General features: G+C 29.3%; 1 protein-coding gene across 1 annotated transcript in view; it reads right to left on the bottom strand.

The window, feature by feature from the left end:
• The window catches only part of Oct-TyrR (Octopamine-Tyramine receptor), a 605,240-nt gene extending 587,287 nt beyond the window's left edge, over positions 1–17,953 (bottom strand). Inside the window, exon 1 of the mRNA XM_085941807.1 lies at positions 17,807–17,953. The gene's annotated coding sequence lies outside the window, so the exon portion shown is untranslated. The remainder of the gene's footprint in view (positions 1–17,806) is intronic.
• Between the last annotated feature and the right edge of the window lie 9,020 nt (positions 17,954–26,973).

The following is a 26,973-nucleotide window of genomic DNA, read 5'->3' as shown; positions in this document are numbered from 1 at the left end:
ATGCTACTAATATTTTACGTTAAATTACTTCTAATTCTTACAGTTAAAATAATGAAAGAGTTATTTTTGGATATATAACATACAAGTTCTCAGCTAGGTTACTACAAAATTTATTCTGGTATATTTATATAATAAATACAGACGATCATCTTATTTATTTAGTTAACAACATACACCAATAATTACTATTTTACAAGATAATCGTGTAAGTAATTTAGTACAATTAGTAAGTAACTTATCCAATATAAATCTCCAATATATTGAAGTGACATATTGACAGACAATGACGAGTCAAGACGGTGTGATTTCTAATTGAATGACTGTGTGTAATGGATGTTTAATGATGATTGATAATCGTCAGTAATACTCAGCTGGAATTTTTCAATTAGCGAGATTGATAGCATAAAGTTATACTGTCATCAAATGCTTTTTTACATGTACATAAGTTGACACGATATCAAAAATGATTAAACCAATCAGTCTACATCAATGATTACCAAAATCCTTTGTTATATATTAATATATGGTAATTGTAATCGCTTTAAATCCATAAAATAATGTAAACTTCTTAAGGGCAGACATGCTCAGCGTAGGTCAAAATTGAGCTTTTATTGTATTTTCAAAGCATGATCCTGGACATTCCTTAAACGTTGTAGATATTCTATTTATATAATTTTGAAGCCTAATTATTTTTTATATTTATTTTAAACATTTGATGACTGCATAAAGTATTTTTATTACATAAAATAGTGTTCTTTTAAACCTCTCACTCTAATCTTTTAGAATATAGTCATATTTCAGTACATCCATGTACAGTGGTGTTAAGATTTTTCACATTTATTACCGTTTACACGAACACCTTACTTCAGTTTTAGTATGTCAATTTATGGGTACGGCCGTATGTTGTAGCTTAACCACCGGGGAATGCCAAAATAAATGGCGTATTTCAAAAAAACACTACCTTTTTCTTAGGTCAATAATTATTATAAAGCAATCATTATTCGTAGGATGTTTATCACACTTGAATGGTAAAAAACATAGCTTATAATTAGTTTCTTTAGAATTATATTCAAATGTGTTAATCTTGCCTATTTTTTTATTAATATAATGCCTAGTTCTTGTCAAATTTGGGATCACAGAGATTATAAATATAATTTTTTATCGTAAATATTTCACTATAATAATGTCGACATAAATTATACTAATGGTTTTATAAATGCGTTAAAAAAATAGTAAACACAAAAAAATGTTAACACCACTGCACATAGATGTACTGAAATATGACTATATTCTAAAACATTAAAGCAAGAGGTTTAAAAGAATATTATTTTAACTAATTAATATACTGTATGCAGTCATCAAATGTTTAAAATAAATATAAAAGATAATAAGGCTTAAAAATTGTGTAAATAGATTATCTACAACGATTAAGGAATGCCCAAGATCATGCTTTGAAAAAGCAATAAAAGCTCCATTTTGACCTACGCTCAGCATGACACCCCCTTAATAATAATTGTTGATTTAGTTCCAGTATTGAATAAGTACACTCTAAGTACGACATTCTTACCGTTGATACTTTATTATAATTCATTGGGTATTTAGTCTAAACTCTGAATCAGTTAAAAAAGATAGCTGTTTTCTGATCTCAATCATCATTATCAGCCGAGGTTGATCTACTACTAGATAAAAGCCTCCCGTAGCCCTTTTCACCCATCGGTCTGTAGTTTTTCGCTGCTTACACACATACATTGAAGTTAACAAGTTAATCTATCCAGAGAAATTACGACGTCTCTGTTAAGAATCCCTGGACACCACTGTATTCCAGAATTTATCCAGCAATTACCATTTCATCTGCTTGGAGACCTGATATGACATATAGTATAAACTAGTCTACCGTCTTATTTTTTGGGTTATTTTGTTTATATTTTTTTTATGTCCAACTTAATTTAAAAAATAAATAAAACGTATGTTCCTACAATATCAAGTTTATTTACATTATTAGTTCATAATACTAGCAAGGTTCCACATGCCGACCCCTACCAGAATCCATACGTACTTTTTGTTATAATACGTACAAAATCACGACATGCATGTTTTTTACGTTTACGTGGCAGGCTTTAATAAATATTATAATACTATCGTAATTATTGAAAATATCATATTACTCTTAATACAATATATTTAAGTTTATTGCATTTTTCTCCACACTTAAGGGGCCACATGCTCAGCGTAGGTCAAAATGGAGCTTTTATGGTATTTATTAAAGCACAGCCCTGGACATTCCTAAAACGTTGTATATTATCTATTTATATAATTTATTTTAAACATTTGATGACTGCATAAAGTATTTTTATTACATAAAATAGTATTCTTTAAATCTCTTGCTCTAATGTTTTACAATAAAGTCATATTTCAGTACGTCCATGTGCAGTGCTGTTAATTTTTTTTATGTTTATTAATTTTTAAACACATTTACAAAACCATTAGTGAAATTAATGTTAGTGCTTACAACGCGACTGGCGCGTTTGCATTAGTTGGCCATTAGATATAATTAACATATTTAAATGTGGTAATTAATTAGTAAAGTTAGCAGTAAATGTGTTAAGATACCAATAGGATAAGCAGGGTTGCTTAAAATGATTTATATGGAATTGGATATAAATTGAATGAACTATAATTGTTACACATTTGCTACACACCTACAACAAAAATAAGACGAAAAAATATCTCAAACTTTATTTTATTGGAAATGAATCAGTAGATGAATGATTAATTTAATGAATAAATTTGCTCCTGTGTTTAAACAATATAGTATTATATATTACGAACATTACACTTAAAGTCTCTACCGATGAAGGTACTAAGATATGTTAGATTAGATATTCCGATGATAGCAATTTATCCCACAACAGCTGTCAACATTTCAATTGAGCTTATAGAATTAAGATAAATTTGTCTCTTGCCATTACTTTGAAAAGCTTTCGAAGCTTTTTGTCGTAGTTTAAAGCGGTTATCTTTTTTCTAGTAATATGCTAAAACTTGCGGTTGAAAATTTTGTTGTTTTGAATAAATTATTTCTGGATTGGTCATTGATTGTACATATCTTTAATGCCTATTAAAACTATGCCATATTTATCACTTATTGTCCAAATTCCTTTGTATTTTGAGACAGATTTTCATTTTAATCTTAATACGTAAGTTTAAAAAAACATTTAATATTTTATCATTTCTTAGATTACTGTGCACAGCAATAAATATTGATTATTCCTCTCTGGCATTACGGCACGAGGCTGAACTTAACTTTTTCAAACAGGCTCTTCCACTCTGCCTGGTTCCTCGATCTAATTTTCCAATCGATCACTGCTACTTACTGCTTACAAGTTTTCCCCGTACACGCTATCCTTATGAACCATTAATAAACGCGTAGTGTTTGTACTTATTGACCCATACGTCGTATTTATAGAGTTGGGTATTTCCCGAGAAAATCTTAATCTCGAGATTCGAAAATTCCCGAAATGATGAAATTTAGAATTCTCGAGATTCGGGATTTCCAGAAAATAATTCTCGAAAATTTTCGAGAAATCGGGAAATTTAAAAAAATCATTAAATCAAGGTAAAAACAGACAAATTCAAAAAAATAGAGATTTTTTTTATTTATGTAAAAAAACTAACCAGCAGCATTTGCAAATTATATTCTTAGTTCAATGAAAACAAATAAATATGATTGACAAGGTTTAGTGTGCACTATTTATGTCGAATCTTAAAAGCCTACCTCCAACTCTCGCCACTGGTATCACATGAACTGTCCATAATAGATGTTGGTTTTTGATAAATCTAATGTTATGCATTCAAAACTTCTCACTCTATGATAATTTTAAAATGAAAATAAAATATCGTCTTTTATTTAATTTTACATTTTTTTCTTGCTCTCTTTACAATATTATATACAACTTTTGTCAAATAATAAAATTATATTTAATTATTTTGTCAATAAGTATACTATTGCGTGAGTGCGTGAAGTTGTAGCGCGCCAGCCCTCTCAATATCAAATGTTAGTGCCTAGATTGAATCACTGTTTAAACCCTCCCCCCTTGATCCGTAATCCACAAGCATCTTTAAATTACAGTCCACTTCAAAAAGCGCATCCAAGTATTAAACATTTTTATAATAATTTGAACATACTTCGTATTGAAAACACATTCATTACTATTTGTTATTTTTTAATTGTTTAAATTATACATGAAACATAGTAATATGTTATAACTGTGAAGTTATTTAATTCGACTACCATTCCTTTCTACGAAGAAATAACAATACTAGTTAGGTATTAATAATTATCTACATACAAAATTCATTTCTGAATAATTTTCAAATTACCTAATAAGAATTTAGAAACATTTTCCTATATTTACAGACATAACATTTATTTTAAATACTTCATAATGATTATAATATACAAATTTGTATAAAATGAACAGTTTGTATAGTATAAATATTATTGCCGAGTGTTTAAACAATACTGGACCTGAGAGGTGTAGTGTGTTACGTGAATAACGTATTTTTAGTTGAGGAAAAAGCAAAATACTTTCGTTGTTTTTGCTTGCAATTCCATTAATAATATCGTCACCTCAATACTACAGGTAGATAACCCTGATTTGGTCATTGTTGGGAAAATTAAATTGAAACTTTACTTGATTAACATACATCTAGGCTATAATCATTATTTAAAATAAAAATTGGGAACAATTAAAATAATATTGTTCAATTATATGAAAAAATTATGTATATATATTATTTTATTTATTTAATGCATTTATGGTTTCAAAGTTATTTAATATTTTAAAACACAAAATTAATATAATTCCCATTAACTTCTAACTTACCTAGTTTTATCATTTTGTAGAGAAGGAAATTAATGTAGAATCATATTCACTAACCATCTCAAAAACAGTGAAAATCAATTAACCTATTTGTAGTATTAATTGAAGTGACGATAATATTATATTATTTGTGTATTCACTATAAAATATGGTTGGCTTAATAATTTATATGGTAATCAGATTTTTTAGTTTTTTTCTCCTGCCAAAAGGGTGACTTTTGGCAGAAGAACCACTTTAGCTCTCGACTCTAGAATGTGAGTACCCTTTCACATTTTTATCGGATACTTACAAGGTTCTGGCAAATATTTCAATTAAACAGCTTAAGGGGCCTGTGTGTATAAAAGATTTATTTTATCATTACCAAAGTTGTTATCCAGCTTAAGCCGCTACAAACTTTGTGTTAATTTTTAATCCTTCACGGTATTAAAATTTGAATGTGTAAAATATTTTAGGGCCTCGGTAAATTAAAATTTTTGAACAAGGGTCCTAATGAACATGAATACTCTTATTTGTTTGCGTAGAAATAAAGCATCCAAGATAATGGATTGTAATTTCAACTCCAGTTACAAGGTATGCTCTTTATTATTTTCCATTAAAAAGATATTTATGGTTACATAACTATTTACTCATAGTGTAATAATAATTTTTCTTTTTAGTTTTATTTAATAATTAGTCTCTGAAGGTAAGGTTGATTAAAATTGAAATACCTACTTAAAATATTGAATATATTACTATAAAAATATAATAAAGCATTGCATAATTTTAATGTACTTATTCCACATAATTTAATAATATTCTAGATTAGTTATGATAACTTTTATAAACTAAAAGTATTATTTTACCTATTTATCCTGAAAAAATATTTAAAAGCTATTTTATTGAAGATAATATAAAATACAGGCGGCTCTCATGGTGCAGTGCATAAGGCGCTGGCCTTCCATCTGCGAGCTCTGAGTTTGGTTGCCGGTGAGGTCACAATATATTTATAAAACCTGGGTATTTGTGATTGTTCAAAAATCACCTACAACCATCTTGTACAAAATATCAAGGACGTGGTTATTAATAATTTAAAAAAATATATTTTTTTTTATATTTTTTATCAAAAAAAAGATTAAAATGATAAAGCAGTACAAAAAATATATTAACATAATTCTAGTTACATACATCGTGTTGTATAAATGCATATAAATAATCAACTAAAGTGTAATTAATATATAATTTAATCAATTACATTATGTAGAATGAGTAGGTACTACATAATATTGTTTTATATTAATATATAATATATAATGTCATGGGTCTTGGGTTTGAATTCTGGGTCTGGAATTCACATAATATTGTTTATTTTAATTTTAATTTGTGTTTAGACTAGTATAATATGCATAACAAGTTAAAGCAATTGCTAACTAATCTCTCGTAAATAAAATCTGTTAAGAAACCTCTTTACACATCAAATTGCAGAGTCAGAGTAATTGAAAATAATGTGTTTATATTGTTAAGAATATTCAGTTGACAAATTATTATTAACACACGGACGTTGACTAAACATTTGAAATAGTTTAATATATGACATGCGTTTCGCTTATATTGTATGATTTTTTTAAATGTAGGTAGGTACTTGAAAATTTTTACTATGTTATTGAAATACGTGTAGAAAAAACAATATTTATATATTGTGCTAAAAAGTAAGTAGTATAGTATCTATTGGTTGGGCCAAATATGCTAGCCCTCATTCCTTTCTTTCCACCTACTTCCAAATCCCTTATTTATTATTGTTACAAGACCAGACCACGAGCAATTACGGGTCATTAGCCGACCGTAATTGAATAATATGCAGTTAGCTCAAGTGATATCTCGAAAACGGACGTGGGCAAGTTTGTTATAGCTTCACCGTCGGTAGCTACAAAAGTATCTGTTTGACATTCGTTGCACTAAATTTGTTACGGTTAGCTTGAACGTCGTGTCTATTATCATTCATCAACCTCATATATCATCCATCAAAAGTGTACCATCCATTTACCAGTGCATGATTGCATGAACATCGCACCAGTGCGCCACCCCTCTCAACATAAAAGTGATTATCTGGCATCCTGTGTAACGCCCCCACCCCTAGATCCGTAATCCACTAACCACCATCAGCATCTTTCAAATTACAGTCCACTGCTAAAAACGCCAACATCTATGTTATACATTATTTATGTGATATACTGCAAAGTGCTGAATGTCTTGAAAATACTGGTATCACCAATATAGTTATGGAAAAAATATAATATATATGCGGATAATACATAGTTGTAGGTCAGCTGCAAATTTTAAATATTATATAATTCGTGACTATTTAATTATTTATTCAGAGTAAGGTTTTGAAAAACGTTGACATATACGAACGTCACAGAGACCGTGAGTTTTATAAGCTAAGCTAGCTAAGAGTCAGACGTCGCGTCGCTGCACGCGAAATAATGTGCCAATTTTGCAAAAATCAGTTTTTGGTGTCTTTTCTTTAACATTGAAAAAAAATCCAATGTGCTATGTCGTTTTGGTTGAAAGTTAAAAATCTCTAATGTGATGTAGATATTTCTACAAAATTTTATGATGAACCTAAATAACTCGATTGTGCACATCGGAGAAATTGTGGACGCACTCGTGGTGTTTAATTGTGGCAAAATATACAATATAAAGACTATGCTAAATAGTAAATACACATCCAATGTAAAAATATGAACATATTATATTGTTGGGTAAATACCCTACCACCATGACTTAGCATAAACTACTTAATTATTTAGTCACAATGTAAATTCAATTAATCAATAATTATGAAACAAAACATATCAAATACTCATGTAAACACTAAGGAATAAGTTCAAACATGCATTTCATTGTCATCTAGCAAATACATATGCATCAAATTATTTTATAAGCATTTTATTTCGTGGTTTTAAAACAAATATCTCAATATATACCATATTGCTTTATATAATATATTAGGTACAACTATTACTGTCTTATATAATTTTAGAAAAACACTAACTGAGAGAGTATACCACAACCAATAGAAAAAACTTTTTTTGAAAAAAGTAAGCCAACCGGTCGGGAATCGAACCCGGCATCTCCAACGGGTAAACGCCCCAAACTCGTCGCATTCAACCATTATGCTACGGAAGACATACTAATGACGACAATATTTAAGCTATTGGCTATTAAATACCTACCACTCAGCGCTCTAATTAAATATTACTGTCTTGTCTACTTTCTCTACCAAATAGTAACGTAAATCTATTCCTTTCTACATGTAATTCGACCGTGCGGCGCCTCATTTCCCCGGTATTCAGTTATCCCGGCGGCCAGTTTGTGACGCCAAATCAGTCTAACTCATCACAATAGCCCGAAAGTGATAACCGGTTATACGAATGTTTAATTTCAGTTATAATCGACCGTTCCAAAGAGAGGTTTATAGCCCGAAACATCTGTCAATATGAATGACTGTAGTAAATTAGAATTAACAAAAATAACTTTGTTTGAAAACCATTCTTATGGATTTATACTACTTAATCGCATTTTTAATTAATTAATATGTTTAATTTCGACACAAATTTGACTTTAATACTATATGACCGTGTATTTTTGATACCTATAATAATAATGTCACGGTAAACTGTAAGATGGCCAACTGTATACGTACAATTTTCTGAACACGAGATATTTGTTAATATGTTGATGTTGACGGTGGCCGCGTGGCTTAAGCGTTGGACTATAATGCCGTGGGTCCCAGGTTCGAATCCTATTATTGTTAATCCTATTAATATTGTTTTTCAATTTGTGTCTGTCAGGGTATGGACCTAAAAGGTTGAGCAAGTAGCTGACATCCATTTCTCGTAAAAAAACAAATCTGTTAATACAAACCTCTACTCTGTGGAGGCCCATATGATCCTATTAGCATCAGACATGGTCGAAAGAAGAAAAAAGAAGTTGATACATGTCACCGCCATCTTTAGATTAACATACTTGAGTCAGCAATGTACAGGTGCATTACACATTTATTACTAATAACTTTGTAATGTGTCAGTCAATGAAGATTTATTTAAATTCATTAATTAAGATTTTTTCTTAGAACATCGACGATGTATTAAAATTCTGACAGTACTGTTGTAAAACTTACAGCGCCCATTAATATTATCTTATTCATTGGCATTGGCTGAGGCGCTGGTTTATGATGGAAAAAAATATTCGACTACTGAAAAACAGCTGTGGCAAATGCCTTGAATTTATTATCGGGCCTTTTTTTTCTCTTAGCGTCTAATAATATAAAAAAAAATGTTTTCAGCGAGGCTTCCGCGGGACGGCGATTTTTCTCTAAGCCGGGATAATTGTTTTCTCTAATAGCTTAATACCGCGGTTTATCTTGTCTGTGATGACTGTTTATGATGTTATTTAAATATTGCTTAAAGCAAAGACACATATACTTACTATAGTTATAAGATACAAAATTGAATTTTAAAAACTAATCAAGACTATCTGCAATTTGTATTGTAAGTTTATTTAAACACAATATAAGTTGCCTGTAGTCTTTACTCACATATTTCAAAAATCGTGTTTTGAGACAATTGCAAAAAGCCACCAGAGCACCATTTTTTGTAATTAGAGTGAGTGAGTGAATCGATTTACAATATTTTTTTTTAAATATATATTATTTATACTCTTGGATCAAAATGCTGGGCACTCAGCAAACAGTATAAGAGAAGTATGGATATCTTTTAAAAGAGAATTTTGATAAAAATCTTTAGGGCTATTCAAGAAGGTGGCATTTGGAGGTCAAAGTATAATGAGAAGCTATACACACTTTATGAGGGCGAAAAGATCACGTGCATATGAAAATGTAGAGACTGCATTGGATCGGCCACGTGCATAGAATGCCGGAGGATATACCGGCGAGGCTGGCTATGTATACAACCCCCGATGGCAAGAGTAGACCTGAACGGCCGAAATTGAGATGGCTGGGCTGTGCCACGGGAGATTTAAAAATGCTCAGTCAAAACAATTGGAGAGTATCGACGCTGAATTGTCCAGGATGGAGGAAGTTTTTGAAAGAGGCCAAGACCTACCAAGGGTCGTAGTGCCATACATGATGATATATTGTACTCCTAAGGCTGCAGACACATAGCACACTATAAGAAATAGAGCTTCTTGCTTGGTTAGAAAGGCCTTGATGACAGAACTCTATTATTCATTGAAAAATGTGAGGTATGACACCAACAGTCAACTTTGTCAATAATTTTCACATGGTTTAAAGTGACTTTTGACAACCAACTATTTTACCACGTTTTTGTTAGCACGATTTCTTGTTTGTCAAGTACAAGCCATGTAATAGATTTTTAACTAACTTCCCGACTAGCTAGACATTTGAAACTTTTAGAATATATCAGAACACGATAACAATGCATTCTTTTATTACTTTTAGCCATACAGAATTGAATACATTTTCAGTTAATTCTGTTTTGGATGGAAAGTTAGTTCGGAAAAAATCCGCAAGGTGGCGCTTCGATCGAATTCGATGCTTGCACTTTTGCGTAACTGCGTCCGACGATTTTGAAAAAAGAATTATCTCGCTTTCTTGTTTTTGTTTGTTTATTTGTTTTTTACTTCATATCAAGTACAAGTTTTAAAAATCTCATATATGTTATTCAATTAATAAATGTTTGAAAATTTCTTATAATTGCTCTTTTTATTACGCATTTGATCATTTTCTTTCAAGTTGATGGGATAATTCATTAAAAAAAATTAAAAAAGTATTTAATAACACATAGAATTGTCAAGTTTATTTGATTCAACAGAATTTAAAAACGTGGTATACAAAAAAAATTATCTTGTAATTATTTCTTTATATAGATGAATGCCTTCGGAATCACTTGGTGTATTTAACTCAAAAATAGCAACGCAAAATGTGAGTTATGACTCTAGGCAAATCATATCAGTATAACTAATGCAGGCTACCTGTACTCTTTGCTACTGTTTCCCACTTATTATAGATATCAAACATTGACCTTTAATGTAAATAAATCAACTATGGGTAGCGCAACACGACAAGAGATGATATTAATTGGGCTTAATGTGACCACAAAATAACTTAATAAATCAAAATGCAGACAAGAGTACAATATGTGATATAAGTCGAAGGTCTTACGACACGGCAATGGGTCTAACATATTGGTTGACAAGTAGGTAGTTACTAATTAAAATAATAAATTGATACTCAATGAGTACTAAACAATCAAAGGACTGCCTTAAAACCCGATATATTGACGGTTGTACAAACACAATCACTGCTGTAGTTTTAATTACATTTTAATTACCACATTTAAATAATACGTTAACTGCTCCAAACCGCGCCAGTCGCGGTGTTAGCACTAAATGTTAGCACCAACTAGATATTAAAAGAGTAAAAGTAATGAGAGGAGGCCTTCATTTAGTAGTGGATCGAGCCTGGTTGATGATGAAATAAATAAAATAATTCTCTTCTAGTTTCTTAGACTGCCCGGACTTATTTAGTGAAAGTATCCACCCGCCAGGTCTGCCAATTGATCTGTGAAGGCTTGTTATAATATTTATGAAATGCTTTTATCGTTTACAGAGTTGGTGAATCCTTGCATTTTTAAAAATTTCTTACCGGGTCTTGTTCCAAAATGCAAGACGTTTGGTTTCGGGGTTCATTTCTGGCAAAATAACATTTGAAACCCCGATGCCAGGTTTTTGATCAAATTATTCAGAAAAACTCCATCACAACGAATATTCGAATATTTTTAACGAAAAAAATGCGATCAATAAAATTAAATTATAAACACATATATATTGCAAATATAGTATTTATACGCGTGACAGCAGATTGGTAAATTTTCTGTTTATAAAGTTATGGTTTGCACAATTGGATTGTAAAGCCTATTGAGTTTTTCGTATATATATTTTATTTAAAATTAATAACATCGACTAGTAAGAGTATTATAAAATTCAATTAAAATTATTTTAAGCAACTTAGGTTTCGCCTTTTGACAACTTCAAGACCTACATGATTTCAAAATTATAACGGACAAAGCTGAAATGTGTTACTATAATATATTATATACATACTGACTGTGCACTTAAGCATATAGCAACGTTGAGAAAATGGTAGGATAAACACACGATGACAGATAAAATGTGAATAAAAATGCCATGTTCGCTCTAAAATAGTGCATATTGACTTCCACACAGTTTAAATTACATAAATAGGCCATTCGTTCATCCCATTGAAAGGGTCCTCGCACTGGATTAAACGTAAATTTGAAAAATAGCATGTATTTTTTTCCTAGGCAGGATCCACAGTTTTAGAGCGGGCCATTTTACTAACTAACCACCATAGATACTGCGAGAAAAGTCCTACATATACAATTCTAGATAGTCATGATGATACTTATTTATCTTATATTATAAATAGTTTTGACGGAATAACTAACATTACTTATATTTATTCATTTTAGTAAACACATTTTAGTAATTATTTATAAGATCTAAAATGGTTTAATCATTTAAAATGTGAATTTTAAACATATTCAATTTGATTGAACCTTATTATATGAGTAAGATTAATTATATAAAATACTATTTTTGCTCCCAAGCAGATCATAATATGAGCCATATTAACAAAATATTTTTTTTTATAAAAATAGTTAGCCATTAGCCAAAGCCAATGAAATATTTATATTAAAACAATCTATGTAATTTTAATTCGGTATCAGATATGGGCGTTTTGCCACTACTCCACCATGAGATTATCAAATTTGTACAAGACATAAGCAACGTATTGACTTGAAATATAATAATAATATATAATGTGGAATAAGTAACTCTTTCTAAAAATAAATAAAATTTAGTTATTAATTTAGGCCTTTTTTAAACCTTTGATATTAATAATATTATCCCAAATAATTGTATTTGGTTATTTGAAATGTAAAATAATCTAAATAACAAAATTAAATCTTACACTACAAAGATTTCAATATACACAATAATATATTCTATTATAAGAAATATCTCAGAAGATAAATAACGAAAAGTATGTATGTGGTGATACAATTCTGTTTACAAAGACGTGAATTGTATTATTTAAAAATAAGAAAAAAATGCAAAGAAAATTAAACTGACTGGATATTTTATTATGAGACAGTAATCCAAATAAAATAAGTGTAATTTATTTTACAAGTGAGGAGGTTAAAATATAATTGAAAGTATTAAATGTACGATTTTGTTTTTCAGGGATCATTTATTATCAACAACAATAAAGAAATTAAATTCGACACCTAAGCAAATGAAAAAAAACCGACTTGAAAAAAAATACAAAAAAAATATAAGCAGCATAACGGTGAAATTAAATTCACGTGGCATGGGAGACCCCACGGTTCGCGCTTTTTTTTTTAATCTTCCAATGGGAAATGACTTGACAGAAAAACAATTCTCTATGGAATTTTAAAAAAAGACAACCGACTATTCGTCTTTTTAAAACAAAAGGACGAAAAACGAACTCCTGATGGACTGAGCCTCTGTTGCGGATTTTGCAAAAAAAAAAATTTTTTTTTTATCTGCTCATATAACATATATTTTGATGTTTTTGAAGGTAGGACAAAAATATATTTCTCTACATCCACATCCGGTCCCAAGTGTGTTGTATTTTTTTCACCATTTCCACTGCAGATAGAGCGTATTCATAAATTATTTATTGCAATAATGTTTTTGATTTTTCTCAACGTTGTACTAAAGTCACGCCTTCAAAAACACGTGTATGCTAAATTTATAAATTATGTTAATAATATTTTTCATATTTAATAGTTAAAAAATGTTGATTATTCTACATTATTTAATTAAATCATCCAATTAGCAGGATACATTTTGAAAATATTCTTATAAATAGATAAAAACGGACATTTAAATTTATTAAACAATGTGTTTTTAGTATCAAAACACAATGTGTTTTATTTTAATAGGACATTTTATAGAATAACTTAACAGTATTAAGCTAAAACCAATATTATTTTCTAACGGATTTAAGTTTTACACTATTCCATTTCAGTCATTTTTTGCGACCTGGGTTTCGCCTTTCGGCATCTTCAGGCGCTGTAATACTCACCACAAAGCAAACAAACACACACTGACAACGAACACTATTAACTCTAGCTTATATAATAAATCAATAACATAAAGTAGGTAAAAACTAATCACTTGCCTATTAAGTCAAGGATCCAATACAAAAAATATATAACAAACAAATTATGAATAGTTGAAGTGTTTGTAAAAAAACCCATACTTTATGAATAATAATACACTTGAAAAGCGTATAATAAATCGTAAAACCTAATAGATCATTAGTAATTATAAACAATAAAAATAATACACTCAAGATGTGTAAAATCGTCCATTCTGGGAACAATGGAAATTAATAGAGTTAACGTATGAGATATTATATCGATGATATCAATCTTTAAAAGTTGTTAGTTTAACAATTAATATTCAATAATATTCTTAATGATACATACCTACTTTTTTATTTTTTATAATATTTTTTAGTATAACCAATCCACAAATAATCCCACATAATATATATATTTATATAACACGTATACATACCTATAACCGCAAAACTTTATTTTTATCAATTCTGTATTCAAGATTTCTTTTGTTTAATACTGAATATACACCAGATTTAAGTATCTCATATACTTAATATTGAAAATATTAACAACATTAAATAAAACGGATTTATTCATTTAATTTACTTAAGGCAGGTAGATCAACAACTTAAATGATAAGAACGCTCAGTGAATCGTGAGAGTTCGAATACTACTCGATCAAACTTTTTAAGATTTTTTCACGGTGTTTATAATCGTTGATTACATACGTTTTACTTTTTGCACATTTTCTTTATTTATTTTAATGAATATTAAAAAAATAGTACATGAAAAATACTGATAATAATACTTAATTGTATTATTATTTAATTTTATTAACTGACTTGTATTTTTACCAAGAAACAATACTTCATTATTAATAATACTCGTACGTAGAATGCTTATCGTGTTTGTAAAGAATGTATTAACATACAAGTATTTCTTATATATTAATCACTCGAGCTTTATGGAATATTGGCCCGACGTTTGCTGATTTTTTAGCAGCTTACTCTTAGATGGGTAGTCAAAATCAAATCTTTCAAAATTAAGCTTCTCACATAATGATTTATTTATTGATACCCAATAGAGGCACTTGGCAATAAGGTCATGGGTAACAGCGAACATTTTCTTTTACAAATGCATAACATTTTTTTATGCCTGATTTATCGGCCATCCATTGTATTTGATGATGGGTTATGTGAATGGATGGATCTACATTTTGAACTATTTGAATATTTTCCATTGTAAAAAACATATGCGAACTTTTTTATGTGCTACGAAAATTCTCTCATATATGTTAATAAAAAGGTTTTTCCTGAAAATTGGTCCATTATTCATTTTTAGATTGCTTTCTTATTTTCCGATTCAATGTGTATTTTCATTTTTCTTCTAAAAATAAATTAAATGAAAACCGTACATACAATAGCCATTTTTCAATTAAATTGTTTTCCAAACCCCTACAACATATTTAACTACATGACGTATTAAATTTACACGCTAAAGTTCAATATATATAAACACCCCTTCAAAAGACATGACTTTGATAGTTTGTTGATTCATTAACGGTTGGTAAAATATATATGTAATTTAATCACATATAAAATTATTTAATACACGACCTGTTACTCAGATTGTAAAATTAATTCTTACAATAACCACACATATTCATTTAAATATTATTTATCCACCTTTTATTATAATATTGTTAGAGATATTTAGAAATTGTCAGTTAGAAATCATGCAATATAATGTGAGAAAGAAGTAATTTTTAAAATTGTGGAGAGGAATCATTATATTTTAATAATCAATTATTTTATAAATCTGATCATGATTACAAACACTCGTGACGTGAACGAAGACGCTCAATTTGTTGAGACATGTATTTTGAATGACACCATAGAGTGCAAAACTCCGCACTCCTGTGAGACAACGTCAAAAGTCCTATCACCTTGGAATCGACCCTCCCTCATTTTAATACGGAGCTACAAAAGCGATCTACATGCTATAGGTATCACATAAAATAAAGTAAGTAAGTAATATAAGTATCTATATATTAACAAATTTAAATATTTTTCGATCGTTGTCTTGTGTAATATAATAGTTGTGAAAGTAATTTCAACGCTCAGTGATATTTTAAGTATAATATAGTTTAATACTGAAATGACACATTTCAATATGTCATTATAATGTTTATTTAATACGTGTAATTTGTTGCATCTTATTGGAAAATAAGGACATGTCGTTGGATGATGTATTTAATAAATCAGTATTATTAATATGATGTAAAAAAATTCTCACTACATAATATTATTAAATAGTATAATAAAAATTAATTTTTTCTGGTTGTATTCATTATTAAGATCGTTTATGGATATTCGTCCAAGAGGACAATTATTGGCTGTGGATAATTTATTTTAATAATTTCAGCATAATGTATTTTGTAGGTACATTTTTTTATTTAATTTATCTTTATTGCATTCATTAGAGAATACAACATAAGCCCCGATGATGGCAACCTTTTAATTATTATACATACAAATTAATTATAAAAATTTAAAATAAATACACCCCTATCCGTAATATTAAAGGTTCTATTTTTTGTGAATTAATGTGGTTAATATAAGCAATATAAAATTCAATAGCAAAGTGACAAGGTTATAGTTGTTTTCAATTTATATGCCGATCTAATAATATTATTACACATTTATTTAAATGATTTTAATTTCTTTTATTTTGTTAACTGTCAATTCATGGTGGAACTGCATTGTAGTGTTGTTTTAATTTAATAAAACGAAAATTTTTTGTAGTACTTATTCCACTTTTAATCAATAGATTAGGACCGGTTTCGTCCGTCTCAGAGGGACATTTTCAAATCAAGGGACAGTTGAAACCGGTCCTAATCTATTGATTAAAAGTGGAATAAGTACTACAAATAAAAATTGCGTTTTATTAAATTAAACAACAATAAATCATTTTAAATATTACAAAAATGTTTAATTTATAATATATACTTTTATATTTAGATATTATTTATGATCCTCGTAGCTCAAAGTAGACGTAGTGTATTGTTAATTTACTATTAAATAATATTTCGTATTTAAAAAAAAAATCATTTTTCAACTAAAATATGACTAAAAATAATATTTGTTGTATTCATAATATATAAATGGATTGACTTATGCTATCCTAAATTTAATATATATTATGATATCTGGCAGCTTCTATCTATTTAATCAAATTTATCATTGCAAGACTGTAAGCCTTTAAATTTCACCTACATCCTGATAATATAAACTGCAATAGTAAAATTTACCACTCATCATCGTTTCAAAAACAAGGTTGTATGTCCATCAAAATTTTCATTGTTTTCTTATTATAAATTTACGATAGATTACGCATAAATGTATTATTCTATATTATGAGGCGTCTTTTTTCAAAGTGAACTTATTCCACTTCAACAAATCTTTTCAAAAGCCAAAAAACTGTTTACGGTGTTTTTTTTATTTATTTTTTGTATTGGAATAAGTTCGGTACTTTTGTAACTAACACCGATTTTCAAGTTGATTTTTTTACTGCATTGAATGTTATTAGGTTCTTCTATACAAAAAAATACTTAAAAATTTCATCCTTTAAATTCTGGCATTCTTATCTCATTTTCGTCAAGTAGTAGTGGAATAAGTTCACTTTGAAAATACACCCCTCATATATTATAAATCTTAATAAAGAATCACTTACATTCGGCAGAATCAGGATAATATTCTTCGTTTTCTAACACCTCGATAATAAATAGTGTATAATGATCTACAAAGTCACTATGCCACTGAATAGTTAGCTGTACATCTTTGAACTTTTTAATGTTTAAAGTTTTTAAATTGCAAAATCATAAATATATTTTTTAATTATTCTAAAGTCAAACTTCACTTCACCCATCACAACTTCCAAAAATTAATTTTAGTAAGCATATTAATTTAACTAAAAAATCAAATCACTTAAAAAGAAAAAAATAAAAATAAAACGTTTTTTAATATAAATGAAAATCAAATTGTGCATCAGCTCATTTTTTTCTATTAAAAATATAATATGACTTTAATAAAAAATCACTTATTAAATTTGGAATAAAAAAATTATATTAGATCGTTCAAAGCATTATTATACTGTTCTCGTGTAAGAAGTCAGAGAAGAATAATTGGTTATTTGATATTACGATTACCATTAATTTGACAGATGCTGTAAGTTCGTCTGGCTTTCGCGTATTCGTGCTTATATTTTGCGAAAGCTTAAAGCTCGCGATATTGTGAGTCTGCTCTACGCCACAGTTAGGGGCCGACTGCCGGTCTGGTAGCGAGCTTTCATAGATATCGGTTAAAGCTCTGATATCTCCCACTGCTCTACATTCACGGGTACTGTAGCCTGAGTTAAGGCTTTAGATGTTAACAATCGTTGCGCTTTCGCCGAGCGACGTCGTTACGGCTACTGTACTTTCGTTATTAAATTAATAAATTGTACCAAAGAATTGCCTCGATTAGATTTTCACAATGTGAAAAGAACTATATCAAAGCAATCATACTACCTTTTGTACTTTTTAGTAATTGTATTATATTTTTTTATATTGCTGCTATCTTTTATAGACTGTTAGCGACCGACGTGCAATATATTTGAATTAAAATAAAACACAATATCATGATACACGTATACCACGTGTACACGTGCATAAATTTACTGCTGACTGTACGTATTATCGTGGCCATAATAATAAAATGCACGTGTAAGCCGGTATTATCGTGTAAGTTTCGATATAATTCAAAAAAGTTCAAAAGCTTCTGATACACATTATCACTTTATCATATTATTTATGCAGAGGCGGTTAATTATTATTTAGTAGATAAGTTATCCGTATAAAACGTCTATCTTACTCTAAAAGTTAACACAGCCAAGAGAATCGCTGTAAAACATTGTATATTGAATAGACCCACTGGTATACATACGTTTTCATTTGGTATGACGTCCCTACTTTTACCTACACAAAAAAATAAGCCACTAAAATTAGTGTCATCTTCGAAAATAATTGGATATAAAAGACATAAATTAAGTGATACGTAGGTAATTAGTGCCTCAGGCTTCCAAATCCTCAAACTCGTCACTTTTAAAGAACAAACTTTATCAATTTTATGAAATATTCTCAACTGATAAAGTTCGATCATACATGGACCTCCACGTAGTGTAGGTTGTAGTTTTTTTTTTTACAAGAAGTGGATGTTAGTCACTTGTTCAACCTATTAAGTCCACACAACATGTGAATCTTTGCCAAACCCAAGATCCATGACGTAATAAGCCTGAAGCGTCACCGCTAGGCCATCGTGAGCGATATTATAACCTTTCAACTATGTAGGTATACTTATTTAAAGAAAAAAATATTATTTGAAGGCACGAACAATAATAATTAATAATACAGTAATTGTCTCTTCGAAAATAAGTAATGTTAAATATAATAATGTTATATTCAATAAATATATTTTTCTTAAAATTTATTATTGTAAAGTTGTAAGATTTTTTTTAATTAGATAGATAAAATGTTTCAGTGAAGTAGACGAAACTGTTTCCGTGTAATATGTACTATATAATATTATGTAAGTATTGCTTTAGTCTTTGAACAGAGATGATACCATTAATGTGCAGTATGATCACCAATGCTTTAGATATTGAACCATTTATGAAGGTTACGCAACCAATTGGATATCCTTTTTTGCTTACGATTATGTTACCTTTTACCTTCTCCTCTATTATGGGCTACATCAAATCATAATTTATACATATTTGTACGGCCAATACTAACAGTAGATTATATGAGATTGATGATAGCTATGAGTTTTCTTGACTTAATGCTTTATCTTACAATGTCCTCAGTGATACATACACCGAAAGCCACAAATCTTAAAGTATTACCAAAATATTATTAAAAGTTGTCAGAAGTAATTCTGTTTTATATATTATTAAATTAACAATTTCGTTCAAATTAACAATTCAATAGTCAATAAATTAAATTAATTATAATACTCTTCTGTTCTGCTGCTCGAACTGATACATAACTCTTCTTCTAACTAACTTCTGCGTCATGATACTTAGTCCTTTAATACTCCACACTAGCAGCAGGTCCTTGGAATCCTTCTCCACATTATATGCTTAACGAAATATTACTTTTCCAACAAGTGTTTTCCGACCGAGGCATCTATCAATCATCTTCTTTGAAATTTGCCAGTCACTCGTCTATGCGGATGCCCACTCTTACCAGTCAAAGCATTAATAATTAGGTTGTTACTTTTACATTAATTTAATTTAAATTACTTTTACAAGCAAAAATATATTCAACAAGTGTATTTATTTATAATGTACACTATATATAAAAAAAGAACAAAGGGGTTCAAATTACACAGAATATATTATTAAAAGTAGTAGGAGTTTACAAATGAAAGCCCCAAAGTGATTTAAAAGGTAAATATTTCAAATATAAAACCTATTAATCATATACAAGAAGCCCTTGACTTTCGTACGTAATTGGTTCCTAAAAAAATGTACGAATGTTGAATGTGCAAAAGTAGATCAATGTAAAAAAAAACATTATTTATTTATCAATGGTACCTATTAGGAATTAGATGTTGTCTTTACAAACTTGTCAAGATGTAATTGAATACCACCTTTTTTTCTTGATAAAGAGTTATATTTCATACTGTGAGTTTATCAATTTTTACCGCATGGAAGCGCGCAGTTTTTATATTATCAACAAAAATCTAAATTTTATGATGTTTACGAAAATGGAAGGTCGCCCGTACATTTTTTTCTGAATCAAAAGCAATTCTCATCAATGACACTCAAATCTAACATTGATCGCGACCCTCTTTTGTAGTAGCTAAATAGCATGCGACCCTTCGACATATTGGATAAATAGCCGTTTTATTACTCAGAAAATACACAAAAATAATTATAAAATAAATTTGTGCACCGATCATCATATTATCACATCAAATTGCATCGCACAACCACATATTTTTAAATGTTAATATAGTCTGTAAGTAAAATAGTAAATCTGTGGTGTATTTTTATCTTATTTAACTGTAGCGGTTCTCGTGGTACAGTATGTAAGGCGCTGTCATTTCATCCTGGAGCTCCGAGTTTGACCCGGTGAGGACACAATATAGTTATGTGATTGTCTCAAAGCCTAGGTGTTTGTGATTGTTTTACTTCCATTACCAAATACACTACTGTCATTGGGCTTCTGGACCTGTTGTAGTGGTAAAAGAAAGAATCCATATGTATTATAATAATTGTGGGGTTACTGCCAAAAGCTGGTAATTCTCAAAATCATATTATCAAGTAATTATTGTTATTTAAAGTTTCACATACCTACCCTCTAAAATCAGGCATAAAGATATTTTCTTTGTGCTTTATGTGCATGTTCTATACATCGGATGATCTTGAATTTTTATACACTTTATAGACACATAATCCGTTGTTAACTCGAAATACCCGAATTATCGACTTAACACAATCACTGCTGACCTGTTTATTACCTATTAATTACCACACTTAAATAACACGTTAATTACATCAATGGCCAAGTACTCCAAACGCGCCAGTCGCAGTGTTAGCACTGTATGAGTTAAGTTCCAACTTTTTGCAGCAACCCCATGAATTATATTATATACTTATTTTGTTTATAAATATTAAATAAACTAGTTGACCTGTCATACGGGCTCTCATGCTGTAGTCTTCGCAGCCCCTCTTTGTAGGGGTCATGGCTATCTCTATATATATAATATAGTTAATATTAATTTTATTTTTCATCTAATACAAAGTTTATATGTAATAGAGTTTTAAACTTTTTATCAATTAATTTGATAAAAGCACCCTTTACATTTGCATTAATTTAACAACCAGTAATAAAATGTTTTCTAGAGTCTAGACAAATTAAAGTTTTAAGTGCTACCAATAAACAAATTAGCTAAATCAAAAGACACGATATTGTTCACTTAAAGACTACAAGTGGTTTACGGTTACTTAAAAAAAACTTTCTCTGTCGTAAAAATATTCAATTGAATTAATAAATTGAATGCCTCTCGTAATGTAGCCGGCTTTCCTGCGACAGAAAGTTTCATTAAAACAACCGTTCTGTTATCACTTTTAAACTTTAATCTTGTTGTTGTTGTGAATTATACTGCCATTATAGTGGGACGAGTGCAAAAACTTTATTCATATGTTTTGCATATTAGAAATTATTTCACCGACGCGTTGACATATCTAATTGTCTAACTTTCAGATTTAAATTACCTCGAACGGACTAAATATAGCTTCTCAACATATAATACTCTCAAAATATTGCTAATATTAATTACATTCTCCTGTTAATTAATAATTCACGCATATTATAACATGGACCATTGTAATTATTTTTAATAACTACGGTTATTTCTTTTTTTAATACTTAGATACTTTTTGAAGTTATACTTCTTTAGGCGAGTTTAGAAAATCAGATCAGAGTGTGTTTTTGGCGTGTGAAATGTAACACGTAATTTATTTTTTCACACAAAAAAACACACTCGATTGGATTTGAACCAACGATTGTTCGGTTATCAGCCAAACGCACAACCATTACGCCACAGAATGATACTGCAATAGTGACAATTATACATTATATTATTATAGTTGAGAATTGTTCCGTTGCTAGGCAGTGAATTTATTATTGTCGGCCATTTGTAATTCCTTACGTAAACAAACTATTAAACGTCATAGTAGCAGTTGTTACTTTAAAAATAAAAGCAACGATAAATAATTATATAATTTAGTAATATAAGTTAAAGTGTGTAGAAATAAACCAACGGCGTTTCAATAAGCGGTCCTTTTTCTTGAGTGTGTAATTTAACAAGATAATTAAGAGCTAGTCGAAGAATCTAGGTTATCACAAGTTTTGTTTTTGTTTTGTTACGCCAAAGAAGTATAACTTCTAAAGCACGTACATAAGTACACACACCAATTTTTTTTTCAATGCCTACGATGGCCGAGTGGTAATCAGTGTTGCCAACTTTACTATTGTTAACAGAAACATGCCAGATGGGGTACGAAAACAAGCTACCTGGCAGAAAAAAATGCTAGATTTTGTGAAAACAAAATTTCGTGTAAATTTATTTATTCTACAAAGAATTAAGTCAATATCTTTCCTTTCGCGTATAAAAAAAGTGCAAAAATCAAAAAAAAATGTCTATACATGTAAAACCCAAGAAAGAACTTTCAAATTCAAAACTTTTATATTATTACATGATACCATTTCACTATAAGAATGCTCATATTTTTTCAAGTGTTAAATTATGTTGTTTTATTTCTCACGCTACTAAAACAGCTACCGACCTATCTGCATTATGTCGGTATCTAATTGTCAGAAATTTAATGCGCATGAAAATAAATAAACTAAATATATAGCGTATTTTCAGCACATTTAAAGCTGTTAGAAGCATCAAAAAATGCTAGTAAAAACGCCACAAGCCAGATACATTTTTTTGCAAGCCAGATGCCTATCTAAGTCAAGAAAAACGTTAAATTAGCAACGCTGGTAGCAATGCGTCAGGCTTATAATATTGTGGGTTTGATAGGCGCTGCAATATAATTTACGATAAAGCCAATGAAACTATCACGTCGTCAGTACACTGAATTTTTTTCATTGTGTGATCTGGTCAACAGTGGTTTCTTCGGGCGATTTTTTTTTTCAATTTTTATTTGATTTATTTGACTATTTCCGCGATATTTATTGCAATCTTTGAATCACTAATGGACGCACATAATTATGAAAAATTAAAGGGCCTACGTAAACAATTTTGTTTTTCATATTGATTTTATTAGTTTTTAAACCGATAAATTTAACATAAAACACATAACATGTCTTTACAGCATTATTAAAAATGGCTGTTTTAAAAATACAAAATACAAACTACATGTGTCCATCATTTGATGTTTTAGAGTTATATTAATGTTTTTGTAATCTTTTTTGACGGCTGTCTGAGGTATGTGTCAGTGTTTTAAATAATAATATCCCCACGATGGCTGACTGGTTACTCATCAGGCCTACATAGTGTCATGGGCTCCGCGTTCAAACCCCGGGTGTGGCAAAAAAAAAACACGTTGTTTCTCAACGTGTGTTTGGGACCCATAGCATGAACTTTATGTTGAGCAATTGGCAAACATTCATTATTATTGTAAAAAAAATCAGCTTGATTCTCTGTAGTTATTGTTTTCGAATTGAAAACTCTATATTAATTTAATGATTTTTTTTTGTTATAAAAAAACCATGTCCGATCCTTTATAGTGCTGGTGCTATTATAACAGATTTTATTTTTTACGGAAAACGGATTTTAGCCACTTGCTCAATTTAGTAGGTTCATACTTTGGATACAAAGCCACATTGAAAAACAATATTTATTGTGTTTTTTGCCAGACCTAGAATTTTAACCTGGACAAAATTATAGGCCAATACGCTAGCGCTTAGCCATAGTGAGTTAGGCGAAGTTAATAATAATTATATATCTTAAAATATATAATATAAAAATTTTTATGACTAGTAGTATTCATTATATTTTAGATAATAATTATTAGAGTGAATAATAAAGACAGTTTGTTCTTTTTTGGAAGAAGAAAATAAGCAATAAGAGGCCATTCGTGTGGTTGCTGCCAAAAGTTGGTAAGTTGAAAATAAGGGATTTAGAGTTAATAACGGATATATTGAGTATAATAAATATATATATATATGTATGCTAGAAAAAATTCAAGGTCATCTGATATTAAGAATATGCACATAAAGCACAGATAAATTAACATTATGCCTGATTTCAGAAGGAATCTCAAACTTCAAACTGCAATTACTCCATAACAATGTGATTTCGCAACTTACCAACTTTTGGCAGTAATACCCCATTCCAAATTTTATTTATAAATTAGTCCTAATAATAATATAACAGGTTTTTGTCTAAATCAAAACTTTTAGAATTTAATATTGTTAATATTATGGTAATTTTAATTATATTTCCAGACCACTAATAGTGAAAACGAGAATAAATATAATAATAATGAGTCAACTTAGAAATAGTTTCATTCTTTAATCGGATATATTATTTTAATTAAAGTTAAGAATCTTTGGCCTAAATATTCTAAGTGAAACATTTCTATGAAAGACCCCGCAAAACTATTCGTATAAATATTATCTTTGAATACTTCTCAAATTTAAATTCTCAAAAGCTCTGCTTCATAATGGGTGTTCGCAAAGAAAAAAAAACACTGTTACGTGATAGGGAATTCCCTTTGTTATGGTACCTGATATTGCGTAATTATCACCAACGAGGCTGTATACTTGTTTTTATATTCCTAATATAAGTACACCCAGCGGTCTCTTACTGTATTAGGTTTTTTGTTTTTACTTACATTTTTTACGATATTACACCTTATAAAAATAATGTTACTTCTGACACCATTTTTTAGTATGACAGAGATTACTGAAATTATGTATGAAGGCTTTGTAACATAATAAACAAGTTGGTACTAACTTAGTTTTTTTGACATATTTTTTTTCAGTATTTTAAAGTATGTTTTCTACAAAATATTATATTATCCATCCAAATATCTACGTTAAAAGTTAATGCTAATAATAATTCCATATTCTGTCAGTTTTTTTTTATATATTTTCATAACAATGACAAAAAGGAAAAATACTGAAACAACACATTTTAAAAGTTTGTAAACAATATAATAAAATCGATATTATTATTTTAATGATGCAATATTATATTCATTAAGAATGATTTTTTTAAAACTTTGATGATTTAATATTTTTATAGTTAAGTGCTATACTTTATTGATTTGGCTATTGTAACCTTTTATTCTTGAGACAGGTTTATTTTTCTGAAGTGGCTCGGTATACGGTATCATAGTCTATGAAAATGTAAAAAAACATGGCGGCATTTTCGCAATATATTATGTTGTTGGTGTTACTGTTACAATTAAGAATGTAGTCTGCCCGGTCAGAGAGTAAATATTGGAGACATAGGGGTAAATTGCGGTCCGCCAAATAGCCATTTAGCGAATTTAAAAGAAACTTTATGGAAAGTATTTTAGTAAATTTATCCAAATCACGACAATGACGTCATGTATGAGATAATAATATCAAAATTAGTTGCCCATCAGGTGGCCATTAGATATAATTAGCATGTTATTTAAATGTGGTTATTAAATATTAATTAAAAGGTCCATAGCGAATGGGTTCTAAGCTAGGAAACGGTCCTGATTGATATTAAATTATTTAGATTAAATTCCACATAATATAAGATGTATCTATTGCTTTTACCGGGTTCGAATCCCGGGTCTGACCAAATTAACGTGTTATATTTTAATGTGTGTTTGTACCTAGAGTATGGACCTAAAAAAGGGTAATATCCGATTATCGTTAAAATTTTCTTGATACAACCTCCACTCTGTGTATTTATAATCAAACATAATTTTAAAAATGTTATATTTGATCAATGGTGTTTTTGTTCTGCAAAAACCTCAAGTAATTAATACATAAATTCATTCAATCAGTCATTTTTATAATTTATTATATGTGCAGATTTTGACAAGATAATCCATGATACTTGCATATACATATTACAAATGGATAGCAAAGCAATATTATTTAGATGCATAATCACATATAATTTAAAATATTTATATATGTTGCCTGTTGACCTTCCAATATGCCTGAAGCGTAAAGTGTTCAATGTGTGCTACCAGTGCTAACGTATGCCTGCGAACCATGGACTCTCAACACACGAGAGATCCAAAAATTGAGAATTGCGCAACGTGGCATGGAAAGGTGCATGTTGGGCATAACG

This window comes from Rhyacophila brunnea, unplaced genomic scaffold (assembly GCF_057557595.1).
Source record: "Rhyacophila brunnea isolate RB1 unplaced genomic scaffold, BYU_Rbru_1.0 scaffold_14, whole genome shotgun sequence".
Classification (NCBI taxonomy): domain Eukaryota; kingdom Metazoa; phylum Arthropoda; class Insecta; order Trichoptera; family Rhyacophilidae; genus Rhyacophila; species Rhyacophila brunnea.
This window is presented reverse-complemented; position numbering and strand designations above follow the sequence as displayed.